This window comes from Sciurus vulgaris (assembly GCF_902686455.1).
Source record: "Sciurus vulgaris genome assembly, chromosome: 10".
Classification (NCBI taxonomy): Eukaryota; Metazoa; Chordata; class Mammalia; order Rodentia; family Sciuridae; genus Sciurus; species Sciurus vulgaris.
In genome coordinates this window covers 76,216,513-76,242,369 of record NC_136470.1, presented here as the reverse complement: position 1 = coordinate 76,242,369, position 25,857 = coordinate 76,216,513, and the positions used below count along the sequence as shown (strand labels likewise).

The 25,857-nt window shown below is 41.2% G+C and overlaps 1 pseudogene across 1 annotated transcript; it reads right to left on the bottom strand.

Moving 5' to 3' along the window:
- Window positions 1–4,784: 4,784 nt before the first annotated feature.
- On the bottom strand, window positions 4,785–7,178 carry LOC306670355 (NADH dehydrogenase [ubiquinone] 1 alpha subcomplex subunit 5-like; annotated as a pseudogene). The gene has a single exon. The product of its transcript is annotated as an NADH dehydrogenase [ubiquinone] 1 alpha subcomplex subunit 5-like (transcript).
- Between the last annotated feature and the right edge of the window lie 18,679 nt (window positions 7,179–25,857).

Sequence of the window (25,857 nt, the reverse complement as noted above, 5' to 3'; positions counted from 1 at the left end):
GAAAAACCCAACAATATGCTGCCTGCAAGCGACTCATCTCATAGAAAAAGACATTCACAGACTAAAAGTGAAAGGATGGGAAAAAACTTACCACGCACATGGACTCAGTAAAAAAGCAGGGGTTTCCATCCTTATATCAGATAAAGTGGACGTCAAGCCAAAGTTAGTCAGAAGGGATAAAGAAGGACATTTCATATTGCTTAAAGGAACCATAAATCAGGAAGACATAATGATAGTAAATATTTATGCCCCAAACAATGGTGCATCCCTGTACATCATATAAATCCTTCTCAATTTCAAGAATCACATAGACCACAACACAATAATTCTGGGTGACTTCAACATACTGATGTCACCACTAGATAGATCGTCCAAACAAAAACCAACCAAAGAAACCATAGAATTCGATAACACAATCAATAACCTAGACTTACCAGACATATATAGAATATTCCATCCATCAACAAGTAGATTCACTTTCTTCTCAGCAGCACATGGAACCTTCTCGAAAATAGACCATATGTTATGCCACCAAGCAGCCCTTAGGAAATGCAAAAAAATTGAGATACTGCCTTGGGTTCTATAAGATCATAATGGAATAAGAGTAGAAATCAATCACAAAATAAAAAACAGAAATTACTCCAACACCTGGAGACTAAATAATATGCTATTGAATGAAACATGGATAATAGAAAACATCAGGGAGGAGATAAAAAAATTCTTAGAGGTCAATGAGAACGACCATACAACATATCAAAATTTCTGGGACACTATGAAAGCTATACTAAGAGGAAAATTCATTGCATGGAGCACATTCCAGGAAAGAATGAAAAGTCAACAACTAAATGACCTAACATTACAGCTCAAAGCCCTAGAAAAAGAAGAACAGAATAACAGCAAAAGTATTAGAAGATACAAATGGAATGCCTTTACGCCATGTACAAACAGAGAAACAACATGTGTCCCATTGTTTACAATAAAAAAAAGGTAAAAAAAAAAAAAAGAATAAATAAAGGTCCATCAACAACTAAAAAATAAAAAAAAGTAGTAGAAGACAGGAAATAATTAAAATCAGAGCTGAAATCAATGAAATTGAAACAGAAGAAATAATTCAAAAAATTGAGAAAACAAACAGTTGGTTCTTTGAGAAAGTAAACAAAATAGACAAACCCTTAGCCACACTAACAAAGAGAAGGAGAGAGAAAACTCAAATTACTAAAATTTGGATTAAAAAGGAAATATCACGACAGACACCACTGAGATACATAACATAATGAGAAACTACTTTGAAAATCTGTATTCCAATAAGGTAGAAACTACCAAAGATATTGACAGATTTCTAGAGACATATGCTCCTCCCAAACTGAACCAGGAGGACATACACGATTTAAACAGATCAATATCAAGCAATGAAATAGAAGAAACCATTAAAAATCTACCATCCAAGAAAAGCCCAGGACCAGAAGGATTCTCAGCCAAGTTCTACAAGACCTTCAAAGAAGAACTCATTCCAATACTTCTCAAAGTATTCCAGGAAATAGAAAAGGAGGGTACCCTACCAAACTCATTCTATGAAGCTAATATCACCCTCATACCCAAACCAGGAAAAGACACATCAAGGAAAGAAAATTTTAGACCAATATCCTTGATGAATATAGATGCAAAAATCCTTAACAAAATATTGGCAAACCATATCCAAAAACAAATTAAGAAAATCGTGCTCCACGATCAAGTGGGGTTCATCCCTGGAATGCAAGGATGGTTTAACATCCGTAAATCAGTAAACGTAATCCATCATGTCAAAAGACTTAAGGATAAGAATCATATGGTTATTTCAATTGACGCAGAAAAAGCATTTGATAAAATACAACACCCCTTCATGCTCAAAACACTAGAAAAAATAGGGATAGTAGGAACATACCTGAACATTGTAAAGGCTATTTATGCTAAGCCCATGGCCAACATCATTCTTAATGGAGAAAAACTGAAACCATTCCCTTTAAAAATGGGAACAAGACAGGGATGTCCTCTTTCACCACTTGTATTCAACATTGTCCTCGAATCTCTAGCCAGAGCAATTAGGCAGACCAAAGAAATTAAAGGGATATGAATAGGAAAAGAGGAACTTAAGCTGTCACTATTTGTGGATGACATGATTCTCTATTTAGAGGATCCAAAAAACTCCTCCAGAAAACTTCTAGACCTCATCAATGAATTCAGCAAAATATCAGGCTATAAAATCAATATGCATAAATCTAAAGCATTTTTATACGCAAGTGATGAAACAGCTGAAAGGGAAATGAGGAAAACAACTCCATTTGCAATAGCCTCAAAAAAAAAAAAAAAAAAAAACTTGGGAATCAATCTAACCAAAGAGGTAAAAGATCTCTACAATGAAAACTACAAAACATTGAAGAAAGAAATTGAGGAAGACCTTAGAAGATGGAAAGATCTCCCATGTTCTTGGATAGGCAGAATTAATATTGTCAAAATGGCCATACTACCAAAAGTGCTATACAGATTCAATGCAATTCCAATTAAAATCCCAATGACGTACCTCATAGAAATAGAGCAAGCGATTGTGAAATTCATCTGGAAGAATAAGAAACCCAGAATAGCTAAAGCAATCCTTAGCAGGAAGAATGAAACAGGGGGTATTGCAATACCAGAACTTCAACTATACTACAAAGCAATAGTAACAAAAACGGCATGGTATTGGCACCAAAATAGACAGGTAGATCAATGGTACAGAATAGAGGACACGGACACAAACCCAAATAAATACAATTTTCTCATACTAGACAAAGGTGCCAAAAATATGCAATGGAGAAAAGATAGCCTCTTCAACAAATGGTGCTGGGAAAACTGGACATCCATATGCAACAGAATGAAATTAAACCCCTATCTCTCACCCTGCACAAAAATCAACTCACAATGGATTAAGGACCTTGAAATCAGACCAGAGACCCTGCATCTTATAGAAGAAAAAGTAGGTCCAAATCTTCACCTTGTTGGCTTAGGATCAGACTTCCTTAACAGGACTCCCATAGCTCAAGAAATAAAAGCAAGAATCAATAACTGGGATAGATTCAAACTAAATAGCTTTCTCTCAGCAAAGCAAACTATCAGCACTGTGAAGAGAGAGCCTACAGAGTGGGAGAATATCTTTGCCACTTATACTTCAGATAGAGCACGAATTTCCAGAATATATAAAGAACTCAAAACTCTACATGAAGAATATAAATAACCCAATCAACAAATGGGCTAAGGATATGAACAGACGCTTCATAGAAGAAGATCTACAAGCAATCAACAAACATATGAAAAAATGTTCACCATCTTTAGTAATAAGAGAAATGCAAATCAAAACTACACTAAGATTCCATCTCACCCCAATTAGAATGGCGATTATCAAGAAAGAATACAAGCAACAATAGGTGTTGGCGAGGATGTGGGGAAAAGATACACTCATACATTGCTGGTGGGGCTGCAAATTAGTGCAGCCACTCTGGAAAGCAGTGAGGCTATTCCTTAGAATACTTGGAATGGACCCACCATTTGACCCAGATATCCCACTCCTTGGCCTATACCCAAAGGACTTAAAATCAGCATACTACAGAGATACAGCCACATCAATGTTCATAGTTGCTCAATTCACAATAGCCAGACTGTGGAACCAACCTAGATACCCTTCAATTGATGAATGGATAAAGAAACTGTGGTATATATATACAATGGAATATTACTCAGCTATAAAGAATAATAAAATTATGGCATTTGCAGGCAAATGGATGAAATTGGAGAATATCATGCTAAGTGAGATAAGCCAATCTCAAAAAACCAAAGGACGAATGATATCACTGATAAGCGGATGATGACACATAATGGAGGGTGGGAGGGGGGCAAGAATGGAGGAAGGAGGGACTGTATAGAGGGAAAGAGGGGTGGGAGGGGTGGGGGGAAGGAAAAAATAACGGAATGAATCAAACATCATTACTCTATGTAAATTTATGAATATGCAAATGGTATGCTGTTACTCCATGTACAAACAAACAACATGTATCCCATTTGTTTACAATAAAAATAAATTTAAAAAAAGAAGGAAATTATCTTAAAAGCATCCATGCACACATGCTTTAGGGTCATATATTTTGAACTTAGCAAATATACTATATATTTAGGTAAATGTTAGAACTGAAAAAGGAAGTCATAAATCATCAGTGCTGTTTCTCTTGCAGAGGAGAAAATAGGCCCTCTGAGAGGCCAACAACTTCCCTAACTTCAGTCACTGAATCACAACGGTGCTGGAACTGCAGGAATGAGAGCCCTGGGCTTGATGCTCCCTCTTTTTTTATTCTGATTTATTTTTATTGTAAACAAATGAGATTCATGTTGTTTCTGTTTGTACATGGAGTAACAGCATACCATTTGTGCAATCATACATCTGCATAGGGTAATGTTTGATTCATTCTGTTATTTTTTCCTTCCCCCCACCCCTCCCACCCCTCTTTCCCTCTATACAGTCCCTCCTTCCTCCATTCTTGCCTCCCTCCCACCCCCCATTATGTGTCCTCATCCGCTTATCAGCGATATCATTCGTCCTTTGGTTTTTTGAGATTGGCTTATCTCACTTAGCATGATATTCTCCAATTTCATCCATTTGCCTGCAAATGCCATAATTAAAAATATGGAACGCTTCACGAATTTACGTGTCTCCTTGCGCAGGGGCCATGCTGATCTTCTCTGTATCGTTCCAATTTTAGTATATGTGCTGCCAAAGCGAGCACTTGACGCTCCCTCTTGACACTTCTGCTTCCCCTCTACAGGCTCTCCCTTGCCATCTGACGGCTAAGAAGGAGCCCAATCCACCTACTATTTAATATTAATCTAGCATATAGGTTATAGCTTTATGAGGGAGAAATATATTAGGAAAAAGGAAAAATACTATTTTTTTTTTTTTTCTCTTTTTGAACAACTCAGTTTGGCCAGAAGAGACAACACATACAAACACCCCCACAATGAGAAAGAAGTATTATCCATCTACGAAGAAAAAAAATAAATCGAACTGGGTATTTGGAAATAATGGGGAGCTAGGAAGAAAAAGTGAATGATAACTTGATTTTTGTCAAACCATGAGCTTGCCAACTTCTTTCCTTGAACAGCATTTGTCTTCTACTTGATACCTAGCTGCATCTATATTAGAAACAGTGAAAGCTACTTAGTGATTCCACTCTGAAATTATACGCATAAGACTAAGATGTTTTGAATATAAACCCATGTGTGTCAGGTAAAGTTCAGGAACTCCTCTCTTTTTTAAAAGAAATTCTACCTCTATCCTGAGGTAGTTGGGTTGATCAATAAAATTAAACGCTAAGGGCCAGAAAGCTAACTTCCTTAAATGAAACAAAAGGAAAGGGTTTTTCCAACCACCTCTGTAACAATAAGAAAATTTTCAAGTATTAAAAATTAATCACTTCAGCTGTACAATGATTTCTAATCAGATGGTTTTCAAGGCTAATAAAGTAACAACAAAATGTGACAAAATGAAGAAAATATAGAAGTAGTGAAAATAAAGTAGATAATTCAAAAGCAGCCTAAAATAAAATGACATTTATAATAGATTTGAAAGTCATTATAGAATTATATATTTAAATTTTACTTTACACATAAGATCATAGCCAAGGAGGTCCATAATTTAAAATTTTATCACAAACTATTTTTGCCATTATTCTCATAACTGAACATTTTCATGCTGACTACTTCATCACAAACGGTGACCAGTAAAGTTGTTTAGACAATAATAATAAAGTACTTTTTCTCTTTTTTTTTCAGGATAATGAAATGAAATTAAGTAACATGCTAAAGATACTACTAAAGAGACTTAAGCCTCTGATTTTGGCCTCTGAAATGAAGACCTGTAGGAATTTTTCTAATTAACTTTCAACTCTTTCCACAAGCTTTCTGTTTAAAGAAGTACCATCTTTTAAATAATTGGACAAATACTCTACAAATAAAAAACTGATTCATAAGCCCCTACTCCCATAAACACTAGTCACTTCAATATGTCCTGGGTCAGTTTTCTTGATTATGTCAAGAACATGGAGACATTTTACAATAACAGAACATTGAATCACATCAGTTTCCCATCAGCCCCTGGAAGACACTGAGTGATCATATTGGCCATTTCCACTGGTTGGCAGGTGGCTCTTCCTCTAACGGCTCCCCTGGTTTCCACGGCAGCATTTTTATTGCCAGACTTAGTTCATTTTCGGCCTGAAGAATAACCTCTTCTATTTGGCCAAGTTGAAGTTGGTCTTCTAATTTTTTAACATCTGATTCTGCTTTATCCGTCCCCAGTTTTCTCATTTGTAATCTGCTCTGTATATTTTCTCTATGCTGCATTTTTAGAGATTTACTCAAGAACATCAAGAATCTCTGCGTGCAATGTTCTCAGCCTCTCGTGTGGATTCTCACATACAGCAACCCCACAAGGCCACTGGTCTTCTCTGGCACACCCGCCATGACAGCGCCCCCCGGGGACTACTTTAAAAATCAGTACTCTGCCTTAGTGTATGACAGGTGTGCCCCCTGACCCTTCCCCCGGCTCGCGGATCCTCCTTTCTCCAGGTGCAGGTGTGTTGACAGCTAATGCCAATGAACCAAGTTGATGACTCCAGGGAAGGGGGTGTCCGCTTCCAGTGGTCACTTGATGCCCTGCCCCTTCTCTGAAGGGCCAACCCAGGGCTGAGCTCCCTGAGGAACCAGCTGAGGCCTCTGTAGTGGCTGACGTAGGCCCTGTATTTTTCCCAGGAGGAGCATTTTGGAGAGCATGGCCCGACTGGCCACCTGCACACAGATGGCCCTTTGTAGGGGCTATTTTCCTGGGAAAGTTCTACCTAAGTTAGTGCCCTGTCACACAGAGGAGAGATGAGAGAAACATTGTTTATCAAGGACACGTTCCCTACAGGTCCCTGCTCAGGCCTGACTACATGAGGGCCTCTCGGCACTGCCATCTTCTGGGGGATGTGAGAAATGCAGACTCTCAGGTCCCACCTCAGACTCCACATTGGAATCTGCACTTGGACAACATCCCCTGGGGACTTGTGACCATTACAGTTTGAGAAATGATGCACTAAGGGCTGTTCCAAGGGTGAGATGTATACATCTAAGTGACTACTGTTACAAATGTGGGCTGACATGCAGGTGTCACACGGCCACCTCTAGTCAAATGGAGCATTTGTCACACTGACAATGCTATCAGAGTTGAGATTTTCCAAATGGTGAACGACTCCTAGTGAAGTGCCAAACAAAACACATAATGAAACTCCCTCAATTTGCACAATAGTCAGGTTTCTGGAAAATTGGATTTGTCTTAAAATTGTACAAAAAGTTACTTTGTCATGTAGGATACAGGACATTTCCTCATTGTGCATTACTGCCCCGGGTGTTGTAGGAGGTCAGTGGGCACCTGGCCCTTTACACCAGTAGCCTCTGGTGTGGTGCTAAATCAGCCCAGGAGCTTCCCAAACTGTCCCCTGGGAGTCACTACTGTTCTCATTCAGGAAGATCAATCTCCCAGATAAAACCCCAAGCTTAGAACTTCACTTTTACATCTTGTTTATTTAATCTTCTCTACCAGCTAAAGAAGTGAGTGTTATATTCTCGGCCTTTAATGAAGAAAAGCAAGTTCTGGGAAGTGAAGCAATTTGTCCAAGGTCACACAGGTAGTAAGTAGGAAAGTAAGCCAGATTTGGACCAAGGTTGGCTTATCACCAAAACCCATGTTGGCCTCTTTGGGTTGCTTTGCAGGTATTTTTAGTTATCAAGAGTTACATAGTCACTAGGCCATGGCAAAGTTTTTGTTTGTTTTTTGGTACTGAGGATTGAACCTAGGGGCACTTTACCACTGAGCTCTACCCCAGACCTTTTTATTTTTTATTTTGGGACAGGGTCTCACTAAGTTGCTGAGTCTGGCCTCAAAAGTTCAATCCTCCTGACTCAGCCTCCCAAGTCGTTGGGATTATAGGCATGCCTGGCACCAGGTTTGTTTATAATAACAGAAAGGATAAATTGTGTTTAGAGCCCACCCTCCTGTGTGGATACAAGATAACAACAGGAACTTGAGGCTAAGAGTACCTGGGCCTCCTTAACTGCCCCCATGTCCTTAAAGCCTGGATTGACAGATGGAACGATAGCCCTAGGCCCCTTCCCTCAGGTGAACCCTCAAGTGACTGTTCACCCCACACTACACAGGCCCAGATCAGGAAGTGCCCACGAGGGTGTCTAGTCTATGTGGTCCTTCTACCCATCACACCTGGGCCACAGGGGCTGGACGTAACCCAGTATCTAGCTCAGTTGCCTTGCCCCCTCCCCCTGAAAATCAGCTTCCTTACCTCTCCACTGCCCTCGGGCCACCACTACTCTTCCCCTGTCCTTTTGTGGAATAAAGAGCATGTGCAAAGTGTCCTTTAAAACCCTGGATGCAGGCGCCCTGTTCTCACCTGGGTCTGACTCCTCACGTTCATGGGCTCCCAGGGCAGGGGGCTCTGCATCCCTCCACCCACACCTTCACTGCCACCGCCAGTGTCAGGATCAGCAGATTGTGGCAGCTTGAAAGAGGACAGGTGAGAACTGACCCCTGGCAAGTACCTGCTGCATGCTGGGGGGCCTTTTATGCTCCTGGTTCTTAGAACAACCCCAGGGAAGGCCATGGCCAGCGTTTTGTTGTTGTTGTTGTTGTTGTTTTTAATTTTAATTTTTATATTTTGGGACTTAACCACGGAACCACATCCCCAGTCCTCTTTTTAATTTTATTTCAAGACAGGGTCTCACTACGTTGTGGAGGCTGGCTTTGAACTTGTGATCCTCTTGCCTCAGCCTCCCGAGCTGCTGGGATCATTTCTCTTTTTGTTTTTAATGTGTTCTTTTTAGATATACATGACTATCGAGTGTATTCTGTCATACTATACATACATGGAGTGTGACGTACTCTAATTAGTACAGGTTCGTCTATGACAGAACAAATAAACTGCATTTAGGTCCCACCCTCTGTGTGGACAGGTACTGTTTGGGAAGTCCAGGTGTTGCTTTCAGTTCCCACCATCCCAGAAGCTACTGGTAAAGGGACACCGTTTCCCCTTTTGACAGATGGGGAAACGGGTTGAGAAAGATGGTAATTTCCTACATTAGTTAGTGGCACAGATGTGACCTTTGCCTATTTGACTCCAAAGGCGTCCCTACCCCAGTGGTTCTCAATCCTGGCTGCCCTTTGGATTCACTAGGGAGGTATAAGAACTCTGATGCCTGCACCTCACACCCCAGAAACTGATTTAACTGGTGAGAGGCAGTTGGACTTTTTTTTTTTTTTTGGTACCAGGGACTAAACCCAGGTGTGCTTTACCACTGAGCCACATCTCCAGCCATTTTTATTTATTTGTTTAATTTAGAGACAGAGTCTCACTAAGTTGCTTAGGGCCTCATTACATTGCTGAGGCTGTCTTTGAACCTACAGTCCTCCTGTCTCAGCCTCCTGAATCACTGGGATTACAGGCATGTGCCACTGTGCCCGGCTATAGACTTTTTAAAAAGCTGTCAAATGTAGTTCCAGATGAGTTGCCATGATTAAGAACCACTGTTCCATTTTGAATTCACTTGGCCTTGCATGAGGCTTTGAAAAGCACGTGTAAGTGCAAAAAGCAAACACATGGAGGTAGAGGCTGAGGTTGGGGAGGTTGGGGAGCCTTGAGTAGGAGGGCTGCGGGGACGCTGTGCGTCTGCACGGTGGGTAGACTCCTGCGCCACTTCCGTGCCTTGGGTGTGGCTGGGCTGAGGGTGTCTGGAGAAGAGATGCGCTTCATTGTTTGGGCCAGATCCTCCAAGAAGGATCCTCCAAGATGGGGTCACAGGCCCAGGATTTCACTAGTGGAAGTGACAGAGAGAAAACAAGGAGGGAACTGAGAAGCTGGAGAGGGGTCGGCCACCATGCAAGTGTGAGCCTGAGAGAAAAGGAGGAAGGGAAGCTGAGAGGAGCACCTGGGTGGCCGTGCAGCCCCAGTGGGCTGGGCCTGCCCCACGTCCTGCCTGTCAGTCGGGCTGGGAGCTGCCCCGGGAGGGCACCGCCTCGCCTTGGCGTGGGACTGCAGGGGGCCTGGTAGTAATCCCAGATTCATCCCGGTGGCTGCCTCAGCAGTGTCACGGCTGGGACTGGAGGGTGGGACCTTAAGAGGACCTGTGGCCAAACCTCACTGCTTCCCGAGTATGATTCCGATCAAGTCTCCATTTCTCGTGTGTGTCACGTCGCAGCCCCAGCTGCTGCCTCAGAACTGTGGTACCGGTAAGTGGAGCGCGTGGCGTGCGGTGGGGCCGGCGTTCCAGGCTGGGCTCCAGCTCCGAGGAGAGCACAAGACCTGGTTCCACCCCCACGGCATCAGCTGCTCTTCTTACATGACCTTCAACTGTTCTTCCACAACCTGTCATTTGGGTGTAAAGGTACAGACTCCCCAGAAGGAAACCTTCCTTGTAAAGCAATCGAGCATTTATGGACACCACGTTGGCTGTGGGTCCAGGGTCCCCTCCCCTGCCCACTGTAGGGGCATTGGGGAATGTGCCTGTCTTCCTCCCTCCCTCCCTCCCTCCTTTCCTTCCTTCCTTCCTTCCTTCCTTCCTTCCTTCCTTCCTTCCTTCCTTCCTTCCTTCCTTCCTTCCTTCCTTCCTTCCTTCCTTCTGTCCGTCCTTCCTTCCTCCCTCCCTCCCTCCCTCCCTCCCTCCCTTCCTTCCTTCCTTCCTTCCTTCCTTCCTTCCTTCCTTCCTTCCTTCCTTCCTTCCTTCCTCTTGTGCACTATTTCTGGAGGGACTGTAATATCAGGCTGATTCAGGGAGTGTTTGGGGCAAGCTTCTATGACACATTGGTTTGTGACAGACTGAGGAGGGAAATCTGTGCAGCCCTCAGTAACGAAGGCCATCAGTGGACCCCACACCTGCACCAGTCCCAGCCTGGTCCAGAACAGCTGCTGCTCCGTGCCGTCCTTCCTCACCAGGGCTCAGTCTCATCACACCGGAGTGTATTTTATACCTGCGGTACCTTCAGTCTGGCCTAGCCACATCTCAGGTGTCAACACAAAGGCTGCAAGACCTGGACTGGGTCTTTGCCCTGCAGTCCAGACTTCTTCGCTGTCCTCCTAGTGACCCCAACATCTCTGCCACCCCATGTCCCCTGAACTAGTGACTCAAACAGAAACCTCCCCAGCAAGAGCAGGGACTAGGCCAACCTGAAATGGAAACTAAACCCAAGGGTGTGGTTGACACATTGGGCAAAAGCTCCCCTGTGTGCCTGGGAGTAAGGAGAGGAAGGGGCAAGAGCAGTAAGGGGGCAGGCAGAGGGAAGGATGCGGAGAGGGGTCCCACTGGATTGGGAGCTCCCAGAAGGCAGGGACCAGGTGTGTCTCACATACCTAGGGCCTGGAAGGCAACTGGCACCTAGTAAGCACTCAAAACACATTTCTTTGATTGGCAGGATGATTTTGAACAAACTCACCTAATAGTGGCACAAAAGATGGTGGAAAAGGGATTGGGGAGATAGAGGAGCTGTTCTGCCTCCTGAGAGAGGCTTAGCTTCTGGAGAGAGGCAGCAGAGCTCCCCCTGCTTTTTCTTTTTTCTTTTTCCATACTGGGAATTGAATCCAGGGATGATTTACCACCGAGCTACCTCCCCAACCCTTTTTAAGAGAAATTTGTTCTAGTTAGCTACGCATGACAGCAGAATGCTTTCCAACTCATTGTACAGAAATGGAGCACAGCTTTTCTTTTCTCTGGTTGTACACAATGCAGATACACACTGTTTGGGCAACCACTGTGTACATAGGATGATAATGTGTCTCATTCCATCATCCTTCCTACTCCCACACCCCTTCTCCTTCCCTGACTCTCCTCTGCCCAATCCAAAGTTCCTCCATTCTTCCCTGGCCCTGCCTCCCAATTATGGATCAGCATCCACTTATCAGAGAAAACATTGGGCCTTTGATTTTTTGGGATTGGCTTATTTTGCTTTGCATGATATTCTCTAGTTCTGGCCCTTTACCTGCAAATGCCATAATTTCATTCTTCTTTAAAGCTGAGTAATATTCCATTATGTATATATACCACATTTTCTGTATCCATTCATTTGTTGAAGGGCATCTAGGTTGGTTCCATAGTTTAGCTATTGTGAATTCAACTGCTATGAACATTGATGTGGCTGCGTCACTGTAGTATGCTGATTTTAAGTCCTTTGGGTATAAACCAAGGAATGTGATAGCTGGGTCAAATGGTGGTCCATTCCAAGCTTCCTAAGGAATCTCCATATTTCTTTCCAGAGTGGCTGCACCAATTTGCAAATCCACCAGCAATGTATGAGTGTGCCTTTTCCCGCACATTCATGCCAACACTTATTATTGCTTGAGTTCTTGATAATAGCCATTCTAATTGGAGTTAGATGAAATCTTAGGGTGGTTTTAATGTGCATTTCTCTAATTACTAGGGATGATGAGCATTTTTTCATATATTTGTTGATCACCTATATATCTTCTTCTGTAAAGTGTCTGCCCAGTTCTGCCTATCCAAGAACACGGGAGATCTTTCCATCTTCTAAGGTCTTCTTCAATTTCTTTCTTTAATGCTCTGTAGTTTTCATTGTAGAGATCTTTCACCTCTTTTGTTAGATTGGTTCCCAAGTATTTTATTTTTTTTGAGGCTATTATGAACGGAGTTGTTTTCCTCATTTCCCTTTCAAATGTTTCATCGCTTATGTATAAAAATGCTTTAGATTTATGCATGTTGATTTTATAACCTGCTATTTTGCTGAATTCATTGATGAGGTCTAGAAGTTTTCTGGTAGAGCTTTTTAGATCCTCTAAATATAGACTCATGTCATTGGCAAATAGTGACAGCTTGAGTTCCTCTTTTTCTATTCATATCCCTTTAATCTCTTTAGTCTGTCTAATTGCTCTGGCTAGTGTTTCAAGGATGATGTTAAATAGAAGTGATGAAAGAGGGCATCCCTGTGTTGTTCCCATTTTTAAAGGGAATGGTTTCAGTTTTTCTCCGTTAAGAATCATTTTGGCCATGGGCTTAGCATAAATAGCCTTTACAATATTGAGGTATGTTCCTAATATCCCTGTTTTTTCTAGTGTTTTGAGCATAAAGGGGTGTTGTATTTTGTTGAGCGCTTTCTCTGTGTCAATTGAAATAATCATATGATTCTTAACCTTAAGTCTATTGATGTGATGAATTACATTTATTGATTTCCAAATGTTGAACCAACCCTGCATATGCGATTTGCCAGGATTTTGTTAAGGATTTTTTGCATCTATATTCATCAAGGATATTGGTCTAAAGTTTTCTTTCTTTGATGTGTCTTTGTCTGGTTTGGATATCAGAGTGATATTAGCTTCAAAGAATGAATTTGGAAGGGTCCCTTCCTTTTCTATTTCATGAAATATTTTGAAGAGTATTGGAATGAGTTCTTTGAAGGTCTTGTAGAACTCGGCTGAGAATCCATCTGGTCCTGGGCTTTTCTTGGATGGTAGGCTTTTGATGGCTTCTTCTATTTGATTGCTTGATATTGATGTTTAAATTGTGTGTGTCCTCCTGGTTCAGTTTGGGAGGAGCATATGTCTCTAGAAATCTGTCGATGTCTTTGGTATTTTCTATTTTGTTGGAATATAGATTTTCAAAGTAGTTTCTCATTATGTTATGTATTTCAGTGGTGTCTGTCATGATATTTCTGTTTTCATCACGAATTTTAGTAATTTGAGTTTTCTCTCTCCTTCTCTTTGTTAGTGTGGCTAAGGGTTTGTCTATTTTGTTTACTTTTTGTTCTGTCAATTTTTTGAATTGTTTCTTTTGTTTCAATTTCATTGATTTCAGCTCTGATTTTAATTATTTCCTGTCTTCTACTACTTTTGCTGTTATTCTGTTCTTCTTTTTCTAGGGCTTTGAGCTGTAATGTTAGGCCATTTAGTTGTTGACTTTTCATTCTTTTCTGGAATGTGCTCCATGCAATGAATTTTCCTCTTAGTATCGCTTTCATAGTGTCCCAGAAATTTTGATATGTTCTATTGTCGTTCTCATTGACCTCTAGAATTTTTTTATCTCCTCCCTGATGTTTTCTGTTATCCATGTTTCATTCAATAGCATATTATTTAGTCTCCAGGTGTTGGAGTAATTTCTGTTTTTTATTTTGTGATTGATTTCTACTCTTATTCCATTATGATCTTATAGAACCCAAGGCAGTATCTCAATTTTTTTGCATTTCCTAAGGGCTGCTTGGTGGCATAACATATGGTCTATTTTCGAGAAGGTTCCATGTGCTGCTGAGAAGAAAGTGAATTCACTTGTTGATGGATGGAATATTCTATAAATGTCTATTTAGGTTATTGATTGTGTTATTGAATTCTATGGTTTCTTTGGTTGGTTTTTGTTTGGACGATCTATCTAGTGGTGACATCAGTATGTTAAAGTCACCCAGAATTATTGTGTTGTGGTCTATGTGGTTCTTGAAATTGAGAAGGCTTTGTTTGATATACAGGGATGCGCCATTGGTTGGGGCATAAATATTTACTATCATTATGTCTTCCTGATATATGGTTCCTTTAAGCAATATGAAATGTCCTTCTTTATCCCTTCTGACTAACTTTGGCTTGAAGTCCACTTTATCTGATATAAGGATGGAAACCCCTGCTTTTTTACTGAGTCCATGTGCGTGGTAAGTTTTTTCCCATCCTTTCACTTTTAGTCTGTGAATGTCTTTTTCTATGAGATGAGTCGCTTGCAGGCAGCATATTGTTGGGTTTTTCTTTTTAATCCATTCTGCCAGTCTATGTCTTTTGATTGATGAATTTAGGCCATTAATGTTCAGGGTTATTATTGAGATATGATTTGTATTCCCAGTCATTTGGGCTTATTTTTCATTTTTAATTTGTCTTGGTTTCTCCCTTGAGTGGTTTTTCTCTAAGGTAGTTCCTCCCTTTGCTGACCTCCATTGTTGTTTTTCATTTCCTCCTCATGGAATATTTTGTTGAGAACATTCTGTAGCACAGGCTTTCTATTTGTAAATTCTTTTAACTTTTGTTTATCATGGAAGGATTTTATTTCATCTTCAAATTTGAAGATTAGTTTTGCTAGGTATAGGATTCTTGGTTGGCAACCATGTTCTTTCAGAGCTTGAAATATGTTGTTCCAGGCCCTTCTAGCTTTTACAGTCTGGGCTGAGAAGTCTGCCGCTATCCATATTGGTTTCCCCCTACATGTAATCTGATGCTTTTCTCTTGTGGCCTTCAAAATCCTATCTTTATTTTGAATGTCAGGCATTTTCATTATAATATGCCTTGGTGTGGATCTGTTGTGATTTTGTGCATTTGGTGTTCTGTAAGCCTCTTTATTTGATTTTCCATTTCATTCTTCAGGTTTGGGAAATTTTCTGATATTATTTCATTGAACAGGTTGTCATTCCTTTGGTTTGTATCTCTGTGCCTTCCTCAATCCCAATAATTCTTAAATTTGGTCTTTTCATGATGTCCCATAGTTCTTGGAGATTCTGTTATGATTTCTTACCATCTCCTCTGGGCAACTTTATTTTCAAGATTAAATATTTTGTCTTCCTTGTCTGAGGTTCTGTCTTCCAAGTGGTCTAGTCTTTTGGTGATGCTTTCCACTGAGTTTTTTATTTGGTTTATTGTTTCCTTCATTTCAAGGATTTCCATTTGGTTTTTTTGAGAATCTCTATGTCTTTGTTGAAATGATCTTTTGCTTCCTGCAGGTGCTCTTTCATCTGCTATTGGAGTGATCATTCATTGCCTGCATTTGTTCTCTTATCTCAACTTTTGCTTCATGAATCATCTTAATCATGTATAATCTGAAGTTCTTTTCTGACATTTCTTCTAACATACTCTCATTGGATTCTATTAATATAGAATCTAGATCTGTTTGGATCATTTTCTTCCCTTGTTTTTTCATGTTGTTCATGTATCTTCCCCTGTAGCAGTGCAGATCTGGGGTATTGCAGATTTCCCCCTATAGGCTTATAGTGGCCCTATAGGTTTCCTAAACCTTTTCTTTAAGGGGAGATCAATATTAGCAGTGCCCAATTCAGACACTATGCAATCCTAGACCAAATAGCCCCTATGAGGACAATAACAATATTGCCATAATAAACAAAATGAGTTCAAATATTATCTTCAGTAAAATAAACAGATTTGCAATAAGGTCTGCAGTTTCTAATGGAGGACAAAGAGGATACAGAGGGATATAGAATGTAACTGTTAGTGGGATAAGAAAAGAATATACAGAAGTTCTAGATAATAGAAAGGGTGGGAGTGTAATCAAAAGAAACTAATGTTAGCATGCAAAAAAGGGAGAAAGAGAGTCTGAGGAAACAGGTAAACAAAAGGAAAAGAGTGAGAAAAGTAAAGAAATAAAAACTTAAAATTGTTCAATAAGGAGAAAAAAGAAAATCTGCACTATAACAGTCATATAGTAATGAAACCTCCCAGTCTTCAGTAGCCTGATGCATGAGAGGTACCTGACAATGAGCTTCAAATCTCCAGCAGGCATCTCAGGATGGGATTTGCCCCACCCAAAGATCAGCGCTACAACTTCCAGGATTATCCAAGATGGCCACTCTGGCTTCGAAATATGTTGGCAAATGGGGAGCTGCAGCTCGGGGTGTGGACGTGGTCAATTGGAGGTCCTGGAGGCGGGGTGTGGTTGGTCAGGCAGGGGTCCTAGAGGTGGGGTGTGGTTGTTCTGGTTGTGGGATCCTGGCGGCACGGAGAAATCAGTCGATCTGAGGACCCCAGAGGCAGGGAGTGATCGGTTGGGCTGAGGGATCCTGGAGATGGGGCTCAGTTAGTCCAGCCAGGGGTCCTATGGGGCCTGGCTGTTGTCTCAAAATGGTGGCAGCCACGTGTAACCAAACCTGCAGGTACTGTGACAGTGAACTTCCAGGCAACAGCAGGCAGCTGGTGCTGCACTGGTTGTGTGTGGTCAGTTTGCTGACTGCTGTTGGATGATCAGAGCTGAACCTGGGGCAGTGGGTGATGGATAGGTGAAAGGCAGGCGATGGACAGGCAAGAGGCAGGCAAATGGTGAATGATAGGTGCCTGCCAGTGAGTGATCTGCACTCAAAAAGGTGTAAATATGCTGGCAGACTGCAGGTGATCACAGCAGACAAATGGGGTGAACAGCAGGGGATCGATAAGCAGCAAAAACTGCCTCACCAAGAAACAAATATCCTCTGCTTGAAACCCGAGTTAGAGAGCAACAAGGAAGACAGCTTCCCTCTAGTCTGCCATCTTGGATCTCTCATATATTTGTTGATGAACTGTATTTCTTCTTCTGTGAAGTATCTGTTCAGTTCCTTAACCCATTTATTGATTGGGTTATTTGTTTTTTGTTTTTAAGTTTTTTGAGTTTTTTATATATCCTGGAGATTAGTGTTCTATCTGATGTGTGTGTGGTAAAGTTTTTTTTCTTATTCTGTAGGTTTTCTCTTCACATTATTGATTATTTCCTTTGCTGAGAAGAAGCTTCTTAGTTTGAATCCATCCCATTTATTGATTCTTGATTTTATTTTGTGTGTTTTAGGAGTCTTGTTAAGGATGTCAGGTCCTAAGCCGAGATAATGAAGATTTGGGCCTACTTTTTCTTTTATGATGCACAAGGTCACAGCTCTAATTCCTAGGTCCTTGATCCACTTCGAGTTTTATGCAGGGTGAGAGATAAGGGTTTAATTTCATTTGGTTACATGTGGATTTCCATTTTCCCAGCACCATTTGTTGAAGAGGCTATCTTTTCTCCAATGTATACTTTTGGCAACTTTGTCTAGTATAAGATAATTGTATTTGTTTTACTCTGTGTCTTCTATTCTGTACCATTGTCTGTATCTCTATTTTGGTGCCAATATTATGCTGTCTTTGTTACTATGGCTCTGTAGTATGGTTGAAGGTCTGGTAATGTGATGCCTCCTGCTTCACTCTTCTTGGTAAGGAATGCCTTGGCTCTTCTGGGTCTCTTATTTTTCCAAATGAATTTCATGATTGCCTTCTCTATTTCTATGAAGAAGGACATTGGGATTTTAAGAGGAATTGCATTGAATCTGTATAATGCTTTTGGTAGTATGGCCATTTTGACAATATTAATTCTGCCTATCCAAGTACATGGCAGACCTTTCCATCTTCTTAGGTCTTCTTCAGGTTCTCTCTTTAGTGTTCTGTAGTCCCCAGTCCTTATAATTAATTAATTATTTTTTATTTTGAGGCAGGGTCTCACTAAGTTGCTGAGACTGGCCTCAAATTGCGATCCTCCTGCCTTAGCCTCCTAAATTGCTGGTATTACCGGCATGTGCTACCACACCTGTCAGCAGAGCTTTTTTGTACCCCAGAATGGCAACCCTTTGAGAAGTCACAGTGGGGCCAAGAGAAGAATCCAATGTATGCATGCAGGAGAGGGGTCCCACTTGATACTACGCTCAGGTTAGTTGCCACTACCACAAAGCACCCAAGGGGGAAAGATGGCTGAGCATGCAGACACTGCTGCTCTTGGATGTGTCATGGTTATTTCCTGCTGTGTGCTTGCTCTGTCAAAGTGATCCATCTACATGGTCCCTTTGGTAGTCACCTGTGGCTGTTGACACTTAAGATATGGCTAGACCAGACCGTGAGGTACAGTAAGTATAAAATACAGCTGCATTCCAGAGACATAGTATGAGAAAAATATAAAATATCTCATTCATAATCTTTATATTAATATGTTGAAATGATAACATTTTAAATATATTGGGGTAAATATTTTTTAAAAATTAATCTCAGGCTGGGGATATAGCTCAGTTGGTAGAGTGCCTGCCTTGCAAGCACAAAGCCCTGGGTTCAATCCCCAGCACCGCAAAAAAAAAATTAATCTCACTTATTGATTTTACATTTAATGTGACATATCATTTAAAATGATATGCATTCTATTTCTGCTGAATAGTATGCCCTACACACTATTCGGCATTTGCTTTTTTTTTTTTTTTTTGTATGTTTTACTTGTTCTAAATAGTTACACATGATGATAGAATGCATTTTGACACATCATGCATAAATGGAGTATAACTTCTCATCTTCTGGTCGTACTCGATGTAGAATCACACTGGTCGTGTTATCATATGTTGTTGGGGTCTTAAGCCCCCTTGCTCTTCTCAACCAGTGACAAGGGAAGGGGACACTCCCCAAGGAGGTCAGACCAGGCTAGGTAGGGCCAACTGACTGCCTGTGGAGGCCAGTCAGACACGTCAGGAAGACCAGTCACAGCAGGAATCTCATTGAGGAAGTCACACAGCTTTTATGTAGGGTGGAGGCTAGGCGGGAACCAATCAGCTTAAAAGTCAGCAAGGCATGGCGGGGATTCACGCAGGTGAGAGTCCCATAGGACTATATGGCAAGCATGAGCTGATCTTGTTGGTGGAACTGTTGTTAACCAATCCCTGACGGTGGTCCGATTTATCGTCATTAGCCTTTGAAACTTCCTTTTGAGCCTTGATTTTGCTCACTCGCCAGGGAGTAAGGAGTCAGCCTGAGTTAGTTAACATGTCATTAGTCCCAACAATATGTGTGCATAGGGTCATAATGTCTGATTCATTCTACTGTCTTTCCTACCCCTGTACCCCACCTTTGCTTTTTTCATGCAGTATATTGTGGAAATTGTTCCAGATCAATACACATGCAGCTGTTGCATTCTTTTCAATGGACATGTGATACACAATTACATAAAGATGCTATAATGAGGTTTCGACATGGTGATTTTACAGTGATTACAGAATCCCCAAGAATTCAGTGCTAGGAGCTATGTCTTCCATCTCAGAGTTTCAAGCCACAAATGGAATTCCAAGCGGGACCTTCTAGGTTGCTGATAGTGGGGACGGGGGTGTAGGGTCCTACAAAGTGACTAAGCTACCACTGGAGGGATGAGTATGTCCTGAAAGAGAGCATCAAGACCCGGGTATTGAGGAAAGTCCATAGCTGGGAGGAGAAGGAGGAAGGTGAGGAAACAGGAAACCAGTAGACAGAGGACCAGTCAGAGCGGCTGAGGAGCCGGGATGGCTCAGGGCCACAAAGGTCAAAGGCAAAAAGAATTCCTTAAGGAGGAGGAAGTCAACAGGCACACATCCCAGTGACTGGGGCCTCTGACTTCTGTAAAAGCTTCTTAGTTAGATTTGTGACTTTTCCAAAAAAGCCTTATGATTTTTAAAAATATAAACTATTTCTGGCTGAGAGGGACCACATACCTATAATCCCAACCACTTGGGAAACTGTGGCAGGAGGATCTCAAGTTCAAGATCAGTCTCAGCAACTTAGCAAGACCCCGTTCCAAAATAAAAAAATAAATAAAAAGGTCTGGGGGTAGAGCTCAGTGGTAAAGTGGCCCTGGGTTCAATTCCCAGTACCACACACACACACACACACACACACACACACACACACAATTTTATATATGGATATATATTACTTTATATTATATGTATTATATATGATACGATTTATACACATATAAACTATACCCACATTAACTACATAGTCATTTAACATATAGTACTTGGCTGTGTCCCTTTTGTGTGCCAAGCCCTGCTCTTGGATTGGGGCTCAGGGGTAAATAAGATGGTGGGTGTTCCTGCTCTCAGGAGGTTCATATTTTAGTGCAGAGAAATGGATAATAAACAAGTAAACAAATTAATAACATTTCAGGTAGCTATAAATGCCAAGAATGAAATTGAATAGTAGTGACTGGGATGGGCAGTGGCATGGCATTTTCAAGGATTGCCTTTCTATGGAGGTTACATTGTGACATTTAAGTGGAGATTTGAACAAGACAGAAGGGTCAGTCCAGCAACCCGCTAAGAGGTGAATGTGAGAATGCAGCCAAACGTAGGTTTTAGTCCACTTTGGAGGGTGGGAAAGAGATCAGGAAGCACTCAAGTGAGAAAGCAGCCCCTGAGGTGAGTCTCCCTGCCCTTTTGGTCCTGGAGATCAAATCCAGGGCTTCTCACATGATAGGCAGTGCTCTATACTGATGTACATCCAAACCCTTTTAGAGATCTTTATTTTGAGACAGGAACACACTAAGTTTCCAAGGTTGGCCTCAAACTTACAATCCTCCTTCCTCGGCCTCCTGAGTTTCTAGGGTTACAGGTGGGTGCCATTTAGATATTACCAGTGTCCTAATGATCATGAGCAGCCATTCAAGAGTTTTAAGCAGGATAGAGATACAAGCAATTTTGAAAATAAAGAAAATCACTCATCACTAGAGAGTGGATGGAGAGGAAAGGGCTAGGGACACAGTGACAGTTCAGGGGGTTGGGGTAGTTATCCAGGTGAGAAAGGACGGTGTCTAGAGCTAGGGTAAAGTCTATGACGACATAGGTGAGAGGATGGGACAGAGAGGAGAGATTTAGAGGGGGACAGAATTGACAACATTTCTGTATCCTCTAAGTGGATTTTGAAGGTGACTGAGAAAAAAAAAAAGATCAAGGAAGAATTTGAATTTTTGGGTTGGGACACTGGATAAAGGGGGATACTCAGTAGATACAGAAGACAGAAGCAAGAGCAGGTTTGGGGAAAAACAAATTGTGCTTTATCTACATAAATAAATCCTCAGTCACAAACAGGAATGAAGCAGTAATGATGCTAATGTGTCATGCTTCAACATGGACGAATCTTGAAAATGTGCTAAGTGAAAGAAGTCAGACACCAAGACCAAATGCTGTATGGTTTCATTTATACGAAATGTCCAGAAGAGGCACACCCATAGAGAGAGAGCATGGATCACGGTTGCAGGGGATGAGAGAAGGGAATGGGAAATATATTGCTTACTTGGTACAGGATTATTTCAGGATGATAAAATGTTCTGGTATTAGTGATGACGATTCTACAATATTATAAATATACTAAAAACCTTTAAAGTGGCTAAAACAATGAATTTTATGTTAGATGAATTTTATCTCAATAAAAAATTAAAACATTTTAAAAAGCAGATTTGGGATATGGTGTTGAGTTTGGTTTGGGAGATGTGAATTTGAAATGTCTGAGGGACATCCAGGTGGATCAGCCCAGCAGGTAGGCGTCTGCGACCTCTGACATAGGAATGAGGTGTCAGATGGAGTTCTTAACCCTGGAACCTCAGAGAAGCCTCAAGCTGCTCCTCTCCTTCTGGCCCATTCTATTTTGGGAGCCTCTGCCATCTTTTTAGATTTATGCCAGTGGAGACAAAGTTCAAGTTACCTCTTTGTATTGATTACTAGACTTCTTTGCAATGCAGGTCTTTGTATTTTCATGGAAGGATTAAAGGAGAAGCAAAGATGGAAGGCTTCCCTTATTGGTCAGCTTAGTGTACATAGTTGTGACCAAGATAGACCTCGTCCACAAAGACATGTACCTGTCAGAGGGTACATGGCCTCAGGGTGCATTCTACAGGACTGCAGAATCTATTGCCAGCATCAATGCTTGGAGTAAGTTATTTGGTGGCTGATTTTTCTGGGGCCAAATTAAACCCAAAGTTCACTTGAACTTTGTGTTTCCATAGTGTTTTTATTTTGATTTATTTGATACTTAGGGACTGAGTTTCTTCCCCCCCCCCCCCCCGCCTCTCTCTCTGTAGCAGGGATTGAACCCAGAGGCACTCAACCACTGAGCTACATCCAGCCCATTTTATCTTTTATTTTAAGGCAAGGTCTTGCTAAGTTGCTTATTAGGGAGTTACTAAATTGCTAAAGCTGGCTTTGAACTCAAGATCCTCCTGCCTCGACCTCCCCACCTGCTGGTATTACAAGTGTATGTCACTGCTCCCAGCTGCTCTGAGTTTCTTTCCCACATTTTGCATTTAGAATTCTTTCCCTTTGGGCCAGGGGTGTAGCTCAGTAGTAGAGCACTTGCCTAGCATATGTGAGGCCCCAGGTTCCTTCCCAAAAAAAGAAAGGAAAAGAGAATTCTCTTACCAAACGGAGCAAAAGGTTTACACAATCATTCAGTTAATCACTTACCACATATTTGAAAACTCAATAAGTACAAATATTTGATCTTCTCATATGACTCTTTCATCTTTTTCAGTTGAGTGGATAAAAATCATTTCCTCTTCTGAGTCTTACATTTTCGTCATTTAAAAAATGAATTATTTTGTGGTTTCTCTTATTTATTAGGCAGTGTATTGATAAATACCCTGGTAGTCTGTGAGCAGCATCTTCTTCTTCTTCTTTGTACTGGGATTGAATCCAGGGGAATTTAACTACTGAGCTAAGTCACTGCCCTTTTTTATTTTTTAGTTTGAGACAGGGCCTTGCTAACTAGGCAACTTCGGGCCTTGCTAAGTTGCTGATGTTGGCTTTGAACTTGTGATCCTACTGCCTCAGCCTCCTGAGCTGCTGGGATTACAAGAGTGTGCCACCATGTCTAGCATCTGTGAGCTTCTTGAGGGACAGTTTCCCTTTGTATCCTGTATTGTAGACACCCGGGGGGGCCTGGCATAATCGCCCTGAAGCATGAAGGCTTTCCAGTGCCCACACTCATATGCATAGTTTTCTTTCTCCTTCTTTCTTCAACTTTCTGAGTCCATGCAAAGGCTTTGTTTGTAACCATAGCTTGCCCACTTTTGTATTCCTCCATAATCTTGTCTGATTCCTGAGGCATCTCTCCTGGTGGCTATGCAGAGCCAGATTGAGGATCCCTTCCTAATACTCGGATAAGGAAGAAGCAGGACACAAACATGAAAACCACCCCAGGATTGAGAACTGATAGATGTGGCTTTCTGTCTTTCACTCTTCCTTGTTGAAGCAGAGTGTCTTTGGGCAGGTTATTTAGATCAGGGCGTATTAAATCATTTGTGGTAAAGGATTGGTGGTTTTGTTTTTTAATTTTGAATTCAGCATAGATGAATATTTTTACAAAATACACCACCTTCTGCAAAAGGCAAAATTATAGTGATGATTTAAAAGATCTATGGTTGCTGGTGGGGAGAGAGGAGGACTGAATAGGTGAAGCACAGCAGATATTTTTAGAGCAATGGAACTATTTTGTATGATCCTGCAAATAGTGAACACAGGATACTATGCATGGTCAAAACCCAGAGAACTATATAGCACGGTGAATGAGACACAGTGCTCGCAAACAAAAATAATTTAGCAGCTCAGAATCCCAAATGGAATGTGACAAAACTAACCACACTACAGATGCATGAAACAACCTCACTAAGTGGGATGCTGGCCCAAGAACTTGGGGAAAAAGTGAAGTCTTTAAGACCAAAGGCAAAAGAAATTGTACATAACACTGTGCTATTGCTGATGAAGTTGTTTCCCAGCAGGGTACAGGCTAATGTTCCTGATAGCAGTGCATACCGGAGTTGAAGGATTAAGGACTGAAGGTGGATGGGCAACCAGGTGCCTCGCTGTTGGGTAGGAGGTTACAGGCAAGCAAGGGGAGAAGGCTAAAGGATCCATGTGGAAATGGAGTGGAGTTAGAGGTATCTACATGATTTATGTTTCACTTATAAAGATGGTTGCTTATGAAGTATGTATAGATAGTGTGTACACACAGGTTTGCATACATGGACATGTCCTTGCTCTGTCAGCTGAAAGACACCCCAGGAGCAATGAGCACACCCAGCAGCAAGATCTTGGTTTCTAATACCATTCTCCAATAAAAAGGAGCCAGGCAATTCACAATAGCTGAGTTATAGAGTCAATCTAGGTGCCCCTCAACAGATGAATGGATAAAGAAAATGTGGTGTATATACACAATGGAATATTACTCAGCCATAAAGAAAAATGAAGTTATGGCACTTGCCAGTAAATGGATAGAACTGGAGACTATCATGCTAGATGAAATGAGCCAATCCCAAAAAAACAGAGGCTGAATGTTCTCTCTGATATGTGGATGCTAACACATAATAAGGTGTGTGCGTATGTATGTGGGGAGAATAGAAGTTCACTGGATTAGACAAAGGGGAATAGAGGGAAGGGAGGGATGAATACATGATCAGTGTAACTCCACATCATGTATAACCACAAGAATGGGAAGTTATACTCCAACTATATATAATATGCCAAAATACACTCTACTATCATATGTATCTAAAAAGAACAAATAAATTTTTTTTTTTTTAAAGGAGTCAGGGCTCTTTGGAGAAACGACTAATTCTAGGCAAGAAGTATTACAAGATGAGCTGAAGCATTTTTTAGAAGGACAGAAAGTGAGGAAATTTTTAAGACACACAAAGTGATGAGGTCTATCAAAGGAGTACAAGGGCCACTCACGGTCAAAGATGAAAACACTGGGGCAACAAAATAAATAAAATAGAACATCTAAAGTACAATATAAACATCCAGCCGACCACGGTGGCTCATGCCTGTAATTGCAACAGCTCAGGAGGCTGAGGCAGGAGGATCATGAGTTCAAAGCCAGCCTCAGCAACTTAGCAAGGCCCTAAGCAATGTGGTGAGACCCTGTCTCTAAATAAATAAGGGTTGGGGATATCTCTCAGTGGTTAATATCTTTGGGTTTAATCCCCAGTACCAAACAAAACAAAACAAACAAACCAAAAAACCCAACCAAACCCATCCAGATTTATAATTTATATCTTTTGATATAAATTATCAAATAATTAAGTAGGAGAAATCCTGGGATTCTTGAACTCTGAAAACAAATCTCTGCAGAAAAATTCTTAACTATTTGTGGGATCCTCTCCGCTAAAGATGTGGAGTGTAGAGCCCCAACCCAAAATAATAGTCTGTACACAGTGACTTCTCTCCAAAGAGTTCAGCAAGGACCAGGGGAGAAGTGACTTCAAGAAGACACCGACAAG